This window comes from Oncorhynchus gorbuscha, linkage group LG19, assembly GCF_021184085.1.
Source record: "Oncorhynchus gorbuscha isolate QuinsamMale2020 ecotype Even-year linkage group LG19, OgorEven_v1.0, whole genome shotgun sequence".
Lineage (NCBI taxonomy): Eukaryota > Metazoa > Chordata > Actinopteri > Salmoniformes > Salmonidae > Oncorhynchus > Oncorhynchus gorbuscha.
The window spans coordinates 51,863,810-51,878,385 of record NC_060191.1 but is presented as its reverse complement, the minus strand read 5'-3'; positions in this window follow the sequence as shown (position 1 = coordinate 51,878,385).

Sequence of the window (14,576 nt, the reverse complement as noted above, 5' to 3'; positions counted from 1 at the left end):
ATCCGCCAAACCCAGATTCGTCCGTTGCACTGTCAGAAAACACATTTTCACTGATTCTGAGTCCAATGATGGCCAGCTTTACACCATTGCGCATGGTGATCTTAGGCTTGTGTGCGGCAGTTTGGAACTCGGTAGTGAGTGTTCAACCAAGGACAGACGATTTTTACACGCTATGTGCTTCAGCAGTCGCGCAGTCAAGTTCTGTGAGCTTGTGTGGCCTACCTAGACGTTTTCACTTCACAAAAACAGCACTTACAGTTGACAGGGGCAGCTCTAGCAGGGAAGAAATTTTACGAACTGACTTGTTGGAAAAGTGGCATCCTATGACGTTGCCACGTTGAAGGTCACTGAGCTCTTCAGTAAGGCCATTCTACTGCCAATGTTTGTCAATGGAGATTGCATGGCTGTGTGCTCCATTTTGTGTGTGTATATGTGTATATATGTATATGTGTATATATGTATATATACATATATATGTATATATATGTATATGTGTGTGTGTATATATATGTATATGTGTGTGTATATATATATATACAGTGCCTTGCGAAAGTATTCTGCCCCCTTGAACTTTGCGACCTTTTGCCACATTTCAGGCTTCAAACATAAATATATAAAACTGTATTTTTTTGTGAAGAATCAACAACAAGTGGGACACAATCATGAAGTGGAACGACATTTATTGGATATTTCAATTTTTTTTAACAAATCAAGAACTGAAAAATTGGGCGTGCAAAATTATTCAGCCCCCTTAAGTTAATACTTCGCCACCTTTTGCTGCGATTACAGCTGTAAGTCGCTTGGGTATGTCTCTATCAGTTTTGCACATCGAGAGACTGACATTTTTTCCCATTCCTCCTTGCAAAACAGCTCGAGCTCAGTGAGGTTGGATGGAGAGCATTTATGAACAGCAGTTTTCAGTTCATTCCACGGATTCAGGTCTGGACTTTGACTTGGCCATTCTAACACCTGGATATGTTTATTTTTGAACCATTCCATTGTAGATTTTGCTTTATGTTTTGCATCATTGTCTTGTTGGAAGACAAATCTCCATCCCAGTCTCAGGTCTTTTGCAGACTCCATCAGGTTTTCTTCCAGAATGGTCCTGTATTTGGCTCCATCCATCTTCCCATCAATTTTAACCATCTTCCCTGTCCCTGCTGAAGAAAAACAGGCCCAAACCATGATGCTGCCACCACCATGTTTGACAGTGGGGATGGTGTGTTCAGGGTGATGAGCTGTGTTGCTTTTACGCCAAACATAACGTTTTGCATTGTTGCCAAAAAGTTCAATTTTGGTTTCATCTGACCAGAGCACCTTCTTCCACATGTTTGGTGTGTCTCCCAGGTGGCTTGTGGCAAACTTTAAATGACACTTTTTATGGATATCTTTAAGAAATGGCTTTCCTCTTGCCACTCTTCCATAAAGGCCAGATTTGTGCAATATATGACTGATTGTTGTCCTATGGACAGTCTCCCACCTCAGCTGTAGATATCTGCAGTTCATCCAGAGTGATCATGGGCCTCTTGGCTGCATCTCTGATCAGTCTTCTCCTTGTATGAGATGAACATTTAGAGGGACGGCCAGGTCTTGGTAGATTTGCAGTGGTCTGATACTCCTTCCATTTCAATATTATCGCTTGCACAGTGCTCCTTGGGATGTTTAAAGCTTGGGAAATCTTTTTGTATCCAAATCCGGCTTTAAACTTCTTCACAACAGTATCTCGGACCTGCCTGGTATGTTCCTTGTTCTTCATGAAGCTCTCTGCGCTTTTAACGGACCTCTGAGACTATCACAGTGCAGGTGCATTTATACGGAGACTTGATTACACACAGGTGGATTGTATTTATCACCATTAGTCATTTAGGTCAACATTGGATCATTCAGAGATCCTCACTGAACTTCTGGAGAGAGTTTGCTGCTCTGAAAGTAAAGGGGCTGAATAATTTTGCACGCCCAATTTTTCAGTTTTTGATTTGTTAAAAAAGTTTGAAATGTCCAATAAATGTCGTTCCACTTCATGATTGTGTCCCACTTGTTGTTGATTCTTTACAAAAAAATAGTCTTATATCTTTGTTTGAAGCCTGAAATGTGGCAAAAGGTCGCAAAGTGCAAGGGGGCCGAATACTTTCGCAAGGCACAGTATGTGTGTATATATATGTGTATATATGTATGTGTATATAGTATTGATTCACGAACATCTGGATTACAGTAGTTTGCACCAAAACAGGATGCTGACAGTAACCGAGCACGGTAATTGGAAGTTGTGGAAATTCACTAAGAAAACAAGGAGACATGAAGGTTAAATGCATCCTCTTCCCTCCATCCACCCTGTTTCTAATTATTGAGCAAGAGCGTGAGAGAGCAGTGCTCCTGATTGCAGCTGCTTGGTGCTGCACCGACAACCAAATCATTAATAATACTGAAAGTGACCAAAGCTACAAGCCCCTCATCTGTGTTTCTGTGGAGACACTGGCTTCCACTGTTGAACACAGATTCAAAGTTCAACATGTCCATTTGACAGACCCTCTCCCTTTCCATCTAAATTAAATTGTACCTTAATTCCTACATCATGTCACAAGTCAGTCAGCGGACAGTGTAATGGCATATTGTCAGTGCAAATGTGTATGAATTGCTCCACTCAATGTTACTCTGTATTGAGCAGCTGCTGAAAAATGAGCTCCTGTATATATTGAGATTTAAATGTTTTTTTAGAGTGAAGTACATCAAAAAAATCAAGAGAAAACTGCAAGACTCAATAGAAGACAAAACAAGGAACAAACCAAAAAAGACAGGCTTTTGAAAAATTAACTATTTTTCATAAAATTGTACAGTTATCTTAACTAGCTGAATTGCTAGCAGAATTGTTTACTTGTTGCTAAGCAGTTGCTAGGGACTCTCCTGGAAGAAGCTAGCTAGCTTACAAAGAATAACAACAAAAAATATCTAGTTAACAGAAGAAAGGAAGACAAAATAAGGACAAAAGAAGGATAGAAGAAAAAGGAAAAGAAAGAGGACAACAAAGTGAAACAGTCAGCACTTCTATTGCAACTTCGTATTTCGTCGTCCTAACATAGTCTACACTGCTATCTGCCCAGCAGCTAGCCAGCTAGCATACGTCCACCGTCTACCGAATAGCAGCACTGTAGAAACTATTACACTCAACTGAACGACTTGATTAGTGTAGTGTTAGCTAGCTACATAGTTGTCTTTGCTGTCTTCGTATCCAAGATAATTGTGTAGTTTAGAGCGTGTAGTCTTAGAGTGATTATCTTAATTTACCGAGGTTAGCTAGCCAGCTATTTGTCGTCCTTAACGTAGGAGACACTGCTAGCTAGCCAACAGCTAGCCAACGTCTACTGAATAGAACTTCCGCACTCAACAACCCGGTCGCATTCCGCTTCGCTCCACAGGTAGTATCACATTTTTCATTTCATTTCATTACAGCACAACGGTTTGATTTGTTTGACCGTAGCTAGCTACATAGCTAGCTACATAGCCGTCTGTGTATCAAAGATAATTGTGTAGTCTAGAGCGATTTTCTAGGTTAGCTAGCCAGCTATTGTCGTTCTTTTAACGCAACGTAACATAATCAACACTGCTAGCTAGCCAGCTAGCCCCCGAATAGCAGCACTGTAGAAACTATTACACTCAACGGAACGACTTGATTAGTGTAGTGTCAACAAAACACTGCCAGCTAGCCTACAAAGTCAACAACGCAGCCACTGCCAGCTAGCCTACTTCAGCAGTACTGTATCATTTTAATCATTTTAGTCAATAAGATTCTTGCTACGTAAGCTTAACTTTCTGAACATTTGAGACGTGTAGTCCACTTGTCATTCCAATCTCCTTGCATTAGCGTAGCCTCTTCTGTAGCCTGTCAACTATGTGTCTGTCTATCCCTGTTCTCTCCTCTCTGCACAGACCATACAAACGCTCCACACCGCGTGGCCGCTGCCACCCTAATCTGGTGGTCCCAGCGCGCACGACCCACGTGGAGTTCCAGGTCTCCGGTAGCCTCTGGAACTGCCGATCTGCAGCCAACAAGGCAGAGTTCATCTCAGCCTATGCCTCCCTCCAGTCCCTCGACTTCTTGGCACTGACAGAAACATGGATCACCACAGATAACACTGCTACTCCTACTGCTCTCTCTTCGTCCGCCCACGTGTTCTCGCACACCCCGAGAGCTTCTGGTCAGCGGGGTGGTGGCATCGGGATCCTTATCTCCCAAGTGGTCATTCTCTCTTTCTCCCCTTACCCATCTGTCTATCGCCTCCTTTGAATTTCATGCTGTCACAGTTACCAGCCCTTTCAAGCTTAACATCCTTATCATTTATCGCCCTCCAGGTCCCCTCGGAGAGTTCATCAATGAGCTTGATGCCTTGATAAGCTCCTTTCCTGAGGACGGCTCACCTCTCACAGTTCTGGGCGACTTTAACCTCCCCACGTCTACCTTTGACTCATTCCTCTCTGCCTCCTTCTTTCCACTCCTCTCCTCTTTTGACCTCACCCTCTCACCTTCCCCCCCTACTCACAAGGCAGGCAATACGCTCGACCTCATCTTTACTAGATGCTGTTTTTCCACTAACCTCATTGCAACTCCCCTCCAAGTCTCTGACCACTACCTTGTATCCTTTTCCCTCTCGCTCTCATCCAACACTTCCCACACTGCCCCTACTCGGATGGTATCGCGCCGTCCCAACCTTCGCTCTCTCTCCCCCGCTACTCTCTCCTCTTCCAGCCTATCATCTCTTCCCTCTGCTCAAACCTTCTCCAACCTATCTCCTGATTCTGCCTCCTCAACCCTCCTCTCCTCCCTTTCTGCATCCTTTGACTCTCTATGTCCCCTATCTTCCAGGCCGGCTCGGTCCTCCCCTCCCGCTCCATGGCTTGACGACTCATTGCGAGCTCACAGAACAGGGCTCCGGGCAGCCGAGCGGAAATGGAGGAAAACTCGCCTCCCTGCGGACCTGGCATCCTTTCACTCCCTCCTCTATACATTTTCCTCCTCTGTCTCTGCTGCTAAAGCCATTTTCTACCACTCTAAATTCCAAGCATCTGCCTCTAACCCTAGGAAGCTCTTTGCCACCTTCTCCTCCCTCCTGAATCCTCCTCCCCCTCCCCCCCTCCTCCCTCTCTGCAGATGACTTCGTCAACCATTTTGAAAAGAAGGTCGACGACATCCAATCCTCGTTTGCTAAGTTAAACGACACCGCTGGTTCTGCTCACACTGCCCTACCCTGTGCTCTGACCTCTTTCTCCCCTCTCTCTCCAGATGAAATCTCGCGTCTTGTGACGGCCGGCCGCCCAACAACCTGCCCGCTCGACCCTATCCCCTCCTCTCTTCTCCAGACCATTTCCGGAGACCTTCTCCCTTACCTCACCTCGCTCATCAACTTATCCCTGACCGCTGGCTACGTCCCTTCCGTCTTCAAGAGAGCGAGAGTTGCACCCCTTCTGAAAAAACCTACACTCGATCCCTCCGATGTCAACAACTACAGACCAGTATCCCTTCTTTCTTTTCTCTCCAAAACTCTTGAACGTGCCGTCCTTGGTCAGCTCTCCCGCTATCTCTCTCAGAATGACCTTCTTGATCCAAATCAGTCAGGTTTCAAGACTAGTCATTCAACTGAGACTGCTCTTCTCTGTATCACGGAGGCGCTCCGCACCGCTAAAGCTAACTCTCTCTCCTCTGCTCTCATCCTTCTAGACCTATCGGCTGCCTTCGATACTGTGAACCATCAGATCCTCCTATCCACCCTCTCCGAGTTGGGCATCTCCGGCGCGGCCCACGCTTGGATTGCATCCTACCTGACAGGTCGCTCCTACCAGGTGGCGTGGCGAGAATCTGTCTCCTCACCACGCGCTCTCACCACTGGTGTCCCCAGGGCTCTGTTCTAGGCCCTCTCCTATTCTCGCTATACACCAAGTCACTTGGCTCTGTCATAACCTCACATGGTCTCTCCTATCATTGCTATGCAGACGACACACAATTAATCTTCTCCTTTCCCCCTTCTGATGACCAGGTGGCGAATCGCATCTCTGCATGTCTGGCAGACATATCAGTGTGGATGACGGATCACCACCTCAAGCTGAACTTCGGCAAGACGGAGCTGCTCTTCCTCCCGGGAAGGACTGCCCGTTCCATGATCTCGCCATCACGGTTGACAACTCCATTGTGTCCTCCTCCCAGAGCGCTAAGAACCTTGGCGTGATCCTGGACAACACCCTGTCGTTCTCAACTAACATCAAGGCGGTGGCCCGTTCCTGTAGGTTCATGCTCTACAACATCCGCAGAGTACGACCCTGCCTCACACAGGAAGCGGCGCAGGTCCTAATCCAGGCACTTGTCATCTCCCGTCTGGATTACTGCAACTCGCTGTTGGCTGGGCTCCCTGCCTGTGCCATTAAACCCCTACAACTCATCCAGAACGCCGCAGCCCGTCTAGTGTTAAACCTTCCCAAGTTCTCTCACGTCACCCCGCTCCTCCGCTCTCTCCACTGGCTTCCAGTTGAAGCTCGCATCCGCTACAAGACCATGGTGCTTGCCTACGGAGCTGTGAGGGGAACGGCACCTCAGTACCTCCAGGCTCTGATCAGGCCCTACACCCAAATAAGGGCACTGCGTTCATCCACCTCTGGCCTGCTCGCCTCCCTACCACTGAGGAAGTACAGTTCCCGCTCAGCTCAGTCAAAACTGTTCGCTGTCTGGCTCCCCAATGGTGGAACAAACTCCCTCACGACGCCAGGACAGCGGAGTCAATCACCACCTTCCGGAGACACCTGAAACCCCACCTCTTTAAGGAATACCTAGGATAGGATAAAGTAATCCTTCTCACCCCCCCTCCCCCCCCTTAAAATATTTAGATGCACTATTGTAAAGTGGCTGTTCCACTGGATGTCATAAGGTGAATGCACCAATTTGTAAGTCGCTCTGGATAAGAGCGTCTGCTAAATGACTTAAATGTAAATGTAAATGTAATGTAAATGCTCTGTGAGTCACATCATCATGACATTTGTATGGAGACAAGATCATTAATTAAAGCTATAGTTTAATGACACCAAGTGTCTGATATACATTGAGTGTACAAAACATTAGGAACACCCTCCTAATATTGAGTTGCACCCCATTTTGTCCTCAGAACAGCCTCAGTTCGTCGGGGCATGGACTCTACTCGGTGTCGAAAGCGTTCCACAGGGATGCTGGCCCATGTTGACTCCAATGCTTCCCACAGTTGTGTCAAGTTGGCTGGATGTCCTTTTGGTTGTGGACCATTCTTGATACACACAGGAAACTGTTGAGCGTGAAAACCCAGCAGTGTTGCAGTTCTTGACACACTCAAACCGGTGCACCTGACACCTACTACCATACCCTGTTCAAAGGCACTTAAATATTTTGTCTTGCCCATTCAATCTGTCATAATTGTCTTAGGTTACAGAAGGATTTGAAAGCCTTGTCTCCTCTCATTCATCTACACTGATTGAAGTGGATTTAACAGGTGACATCAATAAGGGATCATAGCTTTCACCTGGGCAGTCTATATCATGTAAAGAGCAGGTGTTCCTTATGTTTTGTAAGCTCAGTGTACAGTACTGTAGTGTGGGGATACTGTCGATGCATTTTGAACTATTGACCCACAAATAATGATTTGTTATAAGAGGAAAGATTGTAGAAGAGGGAAGATTGTGGAAGAGGGAAGATTGTGGAAGAGGGAAGATTGTGGAAGAGGGAAGATTGTGGAAGAGGGAAGATTGTGGAAGAGGGAAGATTGTAGAAGATTGATCACGTTTATGTGGCTCATACTTTTCACTTTTAGAATAGAATACAACAAACAAATGTGTTCTCTATATCCAGGTGAATCAAAGAGCTTTTGTAGTTCTACATAGTTGATTTTTGACCTATTCATCAAGAAGAGCCATGTTCACTGAACAAAAATATAAACGCAACATATAAAGTGTCGTTGCCATATTTCATGAGCTGAAATAAAAGACCGTAGAAAATTGTCCATACTCACAAAAAGCCTATTTCTCTCAGATTTTGTGCACAAGTTTGTTTACATTCCTAGTCTCCCAGTCCCTGAAAGAAATCCCCACAGCATGATGCTGCCACCACCGTGCTTCAGTTTAGGGATGGTCCCAGGTTCCTCCAGACGTGATGCTTTGCATTCAGGCCAAAGAGTTCAATCTTGGTTTCATCAGACCAGAGAATCTTGTTTTTTGTGGTCAGAGTACTTTTGGTGCCTTTTGGCAAACTCCAAAGCGGGCTGTCAAGTGACTTTTACTGAGGCGTGATTTCCATCTGGCCACTACTATAAAGTCATGTTTTGTGGAGTGCTACAGAGATGGTTGTCCTTCTGGAAGGTTCTCCCATCTCCACAGGTTAACTCTAGAGCTCTGTCAGAGTGACCATCGGGTTCTTGGTCACCTCCCTGAACAAGGCCCTTCTCCCCCGATTGCTCAGTTTGGCCGGGCAACCAGCTCTAGGAAGAGTTTTGGTGGTTCCCAACTTCTTACATTTAAGAATAATGGAGGCCACTGTGTTCTTGGGGACTTTTAATGCTGTAGACATTAGTTGGTACCTTTCCCCAGATCTGTGCCTCGACACAATCCTGTCTCGGAGCTCTACGAACAATTCCTTCAACCTCATGGCTTGGTTGTTGCTCTGACATGCACTGTCAACTATGGGACCATATATAGACAGGTGTGAGTCTTTCGATATCAAGTCCAATCAATTGAATTTACCACAGGTGGACTCCAAGTTGTAGAAACATCTCAAGGTTGATCAATGAAAACAGGATGCACCTGAGCTCTATTTCAAATCTCATAGCAAAGGGTCTGAATACTTATATTTCTGTTTTTCGTTATTTTAGAATAAGGCTGTAATGTAACAAAATGTGGAAAAAGTCAAGGGGTCGAATACTTCCGAAGGCACTATACAAAAAGCCCTTAGCAAACAAGAATATATTGGATCACAAAATATAATCTGTGCTCAAATACTACGTTATCAAATATAGCGGATTATCTACAGTAGGCTACTGAAAGTTTATCACTGATAGTGATATTCAATATGTTCACCAAAGGTTGTTAGCAGGGAATAAAAGTAACCCAATTCGGCAATATTTCAACACTTATGAGAAGTACTGCTATAATGACGCAAATGTGTTAATTTGGTGAAAGGAAAAAAAAAATCGATGAAACAGTTCTGTAGCTTTGATTCATAATTCAATCCATGCTCAAGGCTGAACTTCAGTGGGATTCACTCACAGGAGGCTGCTGAGGGGAGGATGGCTCATAATAATGGCTGGAATGGAATGGTATCAAACATATGGAAACTAAGTTTTTGACTTGTTAAATAACATACCATTGATTCCGTTCCAGGCATTACTATGACCCCGTCCTCCCCAATTAAGGTGCCACCAGCCTGTTGTGGCACTAATTTAGTAACATTAGTGAAAGAACTTGTCAGCTGCAGAATTTCCTCTGCCAGCACAACTCCTGCTTGCTCTGTGAAATGTTTTCCTTCTCCCTGATTGGACCGGAGGAATCTATCTTGTCAAGCCTTATCCATCCTGCATGAATCTGGAATCAATTGGATACACCTTCCTCTGAATTCATATCCTTGATACAGAGTGGATGATTCTCATGATTATATTCCTGCTCAGTACTCAATACATACAGACACAGACATCATTACCACCCCTGCGAGACTGATTCCCCACCCGTCTACATCTCCCTCTCAAAAGAGATGTCGGTTTCCCCAAAGTTGAGCCATTTCACTATTCTTTAGGATTATAACCCACGGATTATTTGGGAACGTATTGTCTCCGGGTGTTGTGAACATTCCAAGCTTATTCTCCACACCCCTGATTTTTTTTATTCTACAGATTAGGCTCAGAGGAAAAATATTCTCCCTCAAAGGAAGAAGAGGACCCAACAGATACAAACAAACTAAGTATGTGTGGCCAATCAGCTTTCTACCTTGCTTGTGCCTGGTGTCCCTCTGGGCAAGATGATCCAGGCACAGTAAAGTCCTCCCTCTCCCCCGCCGCCTGTAATGCCTGCATGATGAGAGCCAGGGCGCTGGCAGCAGTCACACTCCCCCCACCCCCAACCACCCTCCGCCTACTGCACACACACACACAGTCTGCTGAAGCTCTTTAGAGCCACCTACTGCCTTCCTGGCTGTACAGCAGCATTAATACTGCTCCTCTGCTCTGTAGGTTTGACTGAGAATGGTGTGTAAAAGGGAAAGAAAACATGAGAGATTGCAATCGTAGGTGTTGATGGCAGATGGGATGATTCTAATTAGACTGAAGCTAAACATAGTATGGTGACTAATTTTAGACCCAGTCATAAACCAAAAACAGTGTTACTTTCCTCACTCATTTGAAACCATTGAGTCCACGTCCAGTGAATTTTGGGTACAAGGGCAATTCTTACCGTGTCTGAAAGGCTTGCTGATAAAGGGACACTCAATAAAACTATTCCCAGTTTCCCACAACAACACCTAAACCTAATCAGCCAGAACAGCACTCTTTGTACAGCACTCTAAATCCAATTTAAGGTTGTTTTGGACAGATATCTGAATTTAAAAAATGCTTTTACTATACACAAACATAGTTGGTAATCAGCCAAACAAGATAGTTTTGCCAATGGAAAGCTGTGCTCTTCTTCACAGCAGCACAGTATGCAATCATCCCTCCCTAATAACATGTGTTAGTGTAGTTCCCACTGTGCAAACTGATTGTATCAATCACATATCATAAAAGCAGTTGGTGGAAAATTGAACAAGTCAGAGGCAAGGCCAGGATAGTATGAGAAACAGGACTTAGACATTAACTCCTGGGCCAGTTCTAAAATTATGCCTTGGTGGGCAGTCAGAAATATTTTGGCTGTTCAAAGCTTGCTTACTGCAATTTTAAATGTTTAACATAACCCAGGCATAATCCATTGGGTGGGCAACATGACATTTTGGGTGGGCAATGCCTAACCCCGTACCCCCCTAGAGCCAACCATGATCAATTCTAAAGAGGAGAGCTACAGAGAGAACTCAATAAAAAAAATCTACAGTTGAATGAGTTTAATGTATGCATATGAAGCTGGGGGAATCTCTAGCCTGGCAACATTTGTGCCCAGTGGGATGACTCCCTGATACTGTGCAGTTTGAGTGCTGCCATGGAACTGCTCTTATAGTATGGTGTGATGACCCTCCCACTCTGTCTGATGAACTCTTTGTCCTGGCTCTTGTTTTCCTTAATAGGATGTCGGTGGGCAGAGCGAGGAGGGTCGTCAGCAAAATAAGACACACCTGGGCTCAGGTGTGTCCAGGGGATAAATACACCTTTCCCCATAGACACTGTTGTTTTTGGTTGTCGCAATTTGGGGCTTCTTTGTGTTTAGTTTATTTTGGCACCTCTCAACACCCCTCATTATCACCATATATGCACACATCCACTCACTTACACTACTGACTACACACCCCATTACTTGTATATAGTTTACTTTATTTAATGTTTTTCTTTATCTGCGCGTTGTCTTCCTCTTTGTTACGGGCTACGAGCCAGTTCGTAACAATGGTGACATCCTGCTCAGTGGATAAAAGGTTAAATACAAACAATAGCATAATAAAAGAAATACTCTCCAGTGAATCGATTCAACCATCGGAAGACATACCACGGTGAAGATTCCTAAGATGGCTGCAGACAGTACTGATCCATTCTCCATGCTCACTCATTATATTAGGACGGCTGTCCACTGTGATTATTGCACACTGCACACACAAATTAGCAAAGAGGCCTCTCTTTGTGTGTTGCCATGAATATGAAATGCTGTTCACACAAAGCAGTCAATCACTCCACTGCATCGGTAAATTATGCAATTAATCCTTGAATGGGTCCCCGATAACCAGTCAAATGAAAGTCCTTGCATGAAATGTTGTTTGCCCTCGAAGTCTTGATTGGGAACATTTCAGAAGGAATTAATTTCTTGAATTTACTAAAGGGATTGTTCTTATTTACATATAGTGCATTCGGAAAGTATTCTGACCCCTTGACTTTTTCCATATTTTGTAACGTTACAGCCTTATTCTAAAATTAAATTGTTTTTTTCCCCCTCAATCTACACACAATAACCCATAGTCACAAAGCAAAAAAACGTTTTTAATATATATATTTTTTTTAAATAAATGTGTGTGTATATACACACACACATATATACATATATATATATTTAGGTGACCAAATACTTATTTTCCACCATAATTTGCAAATAAATTCATTAAAAATCCTACAATGCGATTTTCAGGATTCTTTCCCCTTCATTTTGTCTGTCTTTGTTGAAGTGTACCTATGATGAAAATTACAGGCCTCTAATCTGGGAGAACTTGCACAATTGGTGGCTGACTAAATACTTTTTTGCCCCACTGTGTGTGTGTATGTATGTATGTATGTATGTATGTATGTATGTATGTATGTATGTATGTATGTATGTATGTATGTATGTATGTATGTATGTATGTATAAATATAAATGAAATATCACATTTACATAAGTATTCAGGCCTTTTACTCGGTACTTTGCTAAAGCACCTTTGGCAGTGATTACAGACTCGAGTCTTCTTGGTTATGACGCTACAAGCTTGGCAAACCTGTATTTGGGGAGATTCTCCCATTCTTCTCTGCAGATCCTCTCAAGCTGTCAGGTCGGATGGGGAGCGTCGCTGCACAGTTATTTTCAGTTCTCTCCAGAGATGTTTGATCGGGTTCAAGTCCGGACTCTGTCTGGGCCACTCAAGGAAATTCAGAGATTTGTTCCGAAGCCATTCCTACGTTGTCTTGAAGGGGGGCTTAGGGTTTTTGTCCTATTGGAAGGTGAACCTTCGCCCCAGTCTGAGGTCTTGAGCACTCTGGAGAAGGTTTTCATCAACGATATCTTTCTGTACTTTGCGCTGTTCATCTTTCCCTCGATCCTGACTAGCTCCCATTCTCTGCCCCTGAAAAACATCCCCACAGCATGATGCTGCCAACACCATGCTTCACCGGAGGGATGGTATTGGCCAGGTGATAAGCAGTGCCGAGTTTCCTCCAGACGTGATGCTTGACATTTAGGCCAGAGTTCAATCTTGGTTTCATCAGACCAGAGAATCTTGTTTCTCATGGTCTGAGTCCTTTTTGTGCCTTTTGACAAAGTCAAAGTGGTCTGCCATGTGCCTTTTACTAAGGAGTGTCTTCCGTCTGGCCGCTCTACCATAAATACCTGATTGGTGGAGGGATGTAAACATGGTTGTCCTTCTGGAAGGTTCTCCCATCTCCACAGATGAACTCTGGAGCTCTGTCAGAGTGACCATCAGGTTTTTGGTCATCTCCTGACAAAGGCCCTTCTCCCCCAATTTCTAAGTTTGGCCGGGCGGCCGGCTCTAGGTAGAGTCTTGGTGGTTCCAAACTTCTTACATTTAAGAATGATGGAGGCCACTGTATTCTTGGGGACCTTCAATGCTGCAGACACTTTTTGGTACCCTTCCCCAGATCTGTGCCTCGACACAATCCGGTCTCAGAGCTCTATGGACAATTCCTTCGACCTCATGGCTTGGTTTATGCGCTGAAATGCACTGTCAACTGTGGGATCTTATATAGACAGGTGTGTGCCTTTCCAAATCATGTCCAATCAATTTAATTTACCACAGGTGGACTCCAAGTTGTAAAAACATCTCAAGGATGATCAATGGAAACAGGATGCACCTGAGCTCAATTTTGAGTATCATAGCAAAGGGTCTGAATAATTATGTAAACAAGGTATTTCTATTTTTAATACATTTTCAATCATGTCTAAAAACCTATTTTCGCTTTGCCACTGTGGGGTATTGTGTGTAGATTGATGAGTAAAAATTGTACTCCTTATTTTAATACATTTTAGAATAAGGCTGTAACATAACAAAATGTGGAAAAGGGCAACGGGTCTGAATACTTTCCCGAATGCAAATACAATTTCCTGTCTGTCACTTTAAAGGTCTGCTTATCTGAATTCTTCCAGATCGGCTTTTAGTCCCAGCCGGAGGTTCGTGTAAATGTGCTAATATCTGTATAATTTCATCAGCCTTCCAGGCCCAAATATCATCAACAGAGAGATGGCATAAATTCAACAGCTTGGTAAATGTTCATGTCATGTGAGGACATGGTACTAAAAAGTCAATTTATTTTTTTAAAGCTTATTGTTGATACAATCCTCCGTTTTGATATAGCCAGTACCCTAACATGATATTGAGATAACATCGATATACAAAATGGAAGCCATTCTAAAATCACCATCATGCTGGAATGTCTATATTGGACCAGGCTACACCAACAGCCTCCAAGCACAAGGCACAATGACTCAATGATCAAAACATAAGCTACCTTTACATGTGCGTACATCATCATTCCTCTGATTCCAACACAGGCTCAGTGGTAGGCTAAGAAGATCAATAGACCAAAGCACTTCCAAACTTCACAGAGGAGATGGAGCTATTCTCAGCAGGTGCTGCTTCATGTTGTTCTCAGCACTAACACAACACTGTTCTATTATCACGGTTTTCTAACACTG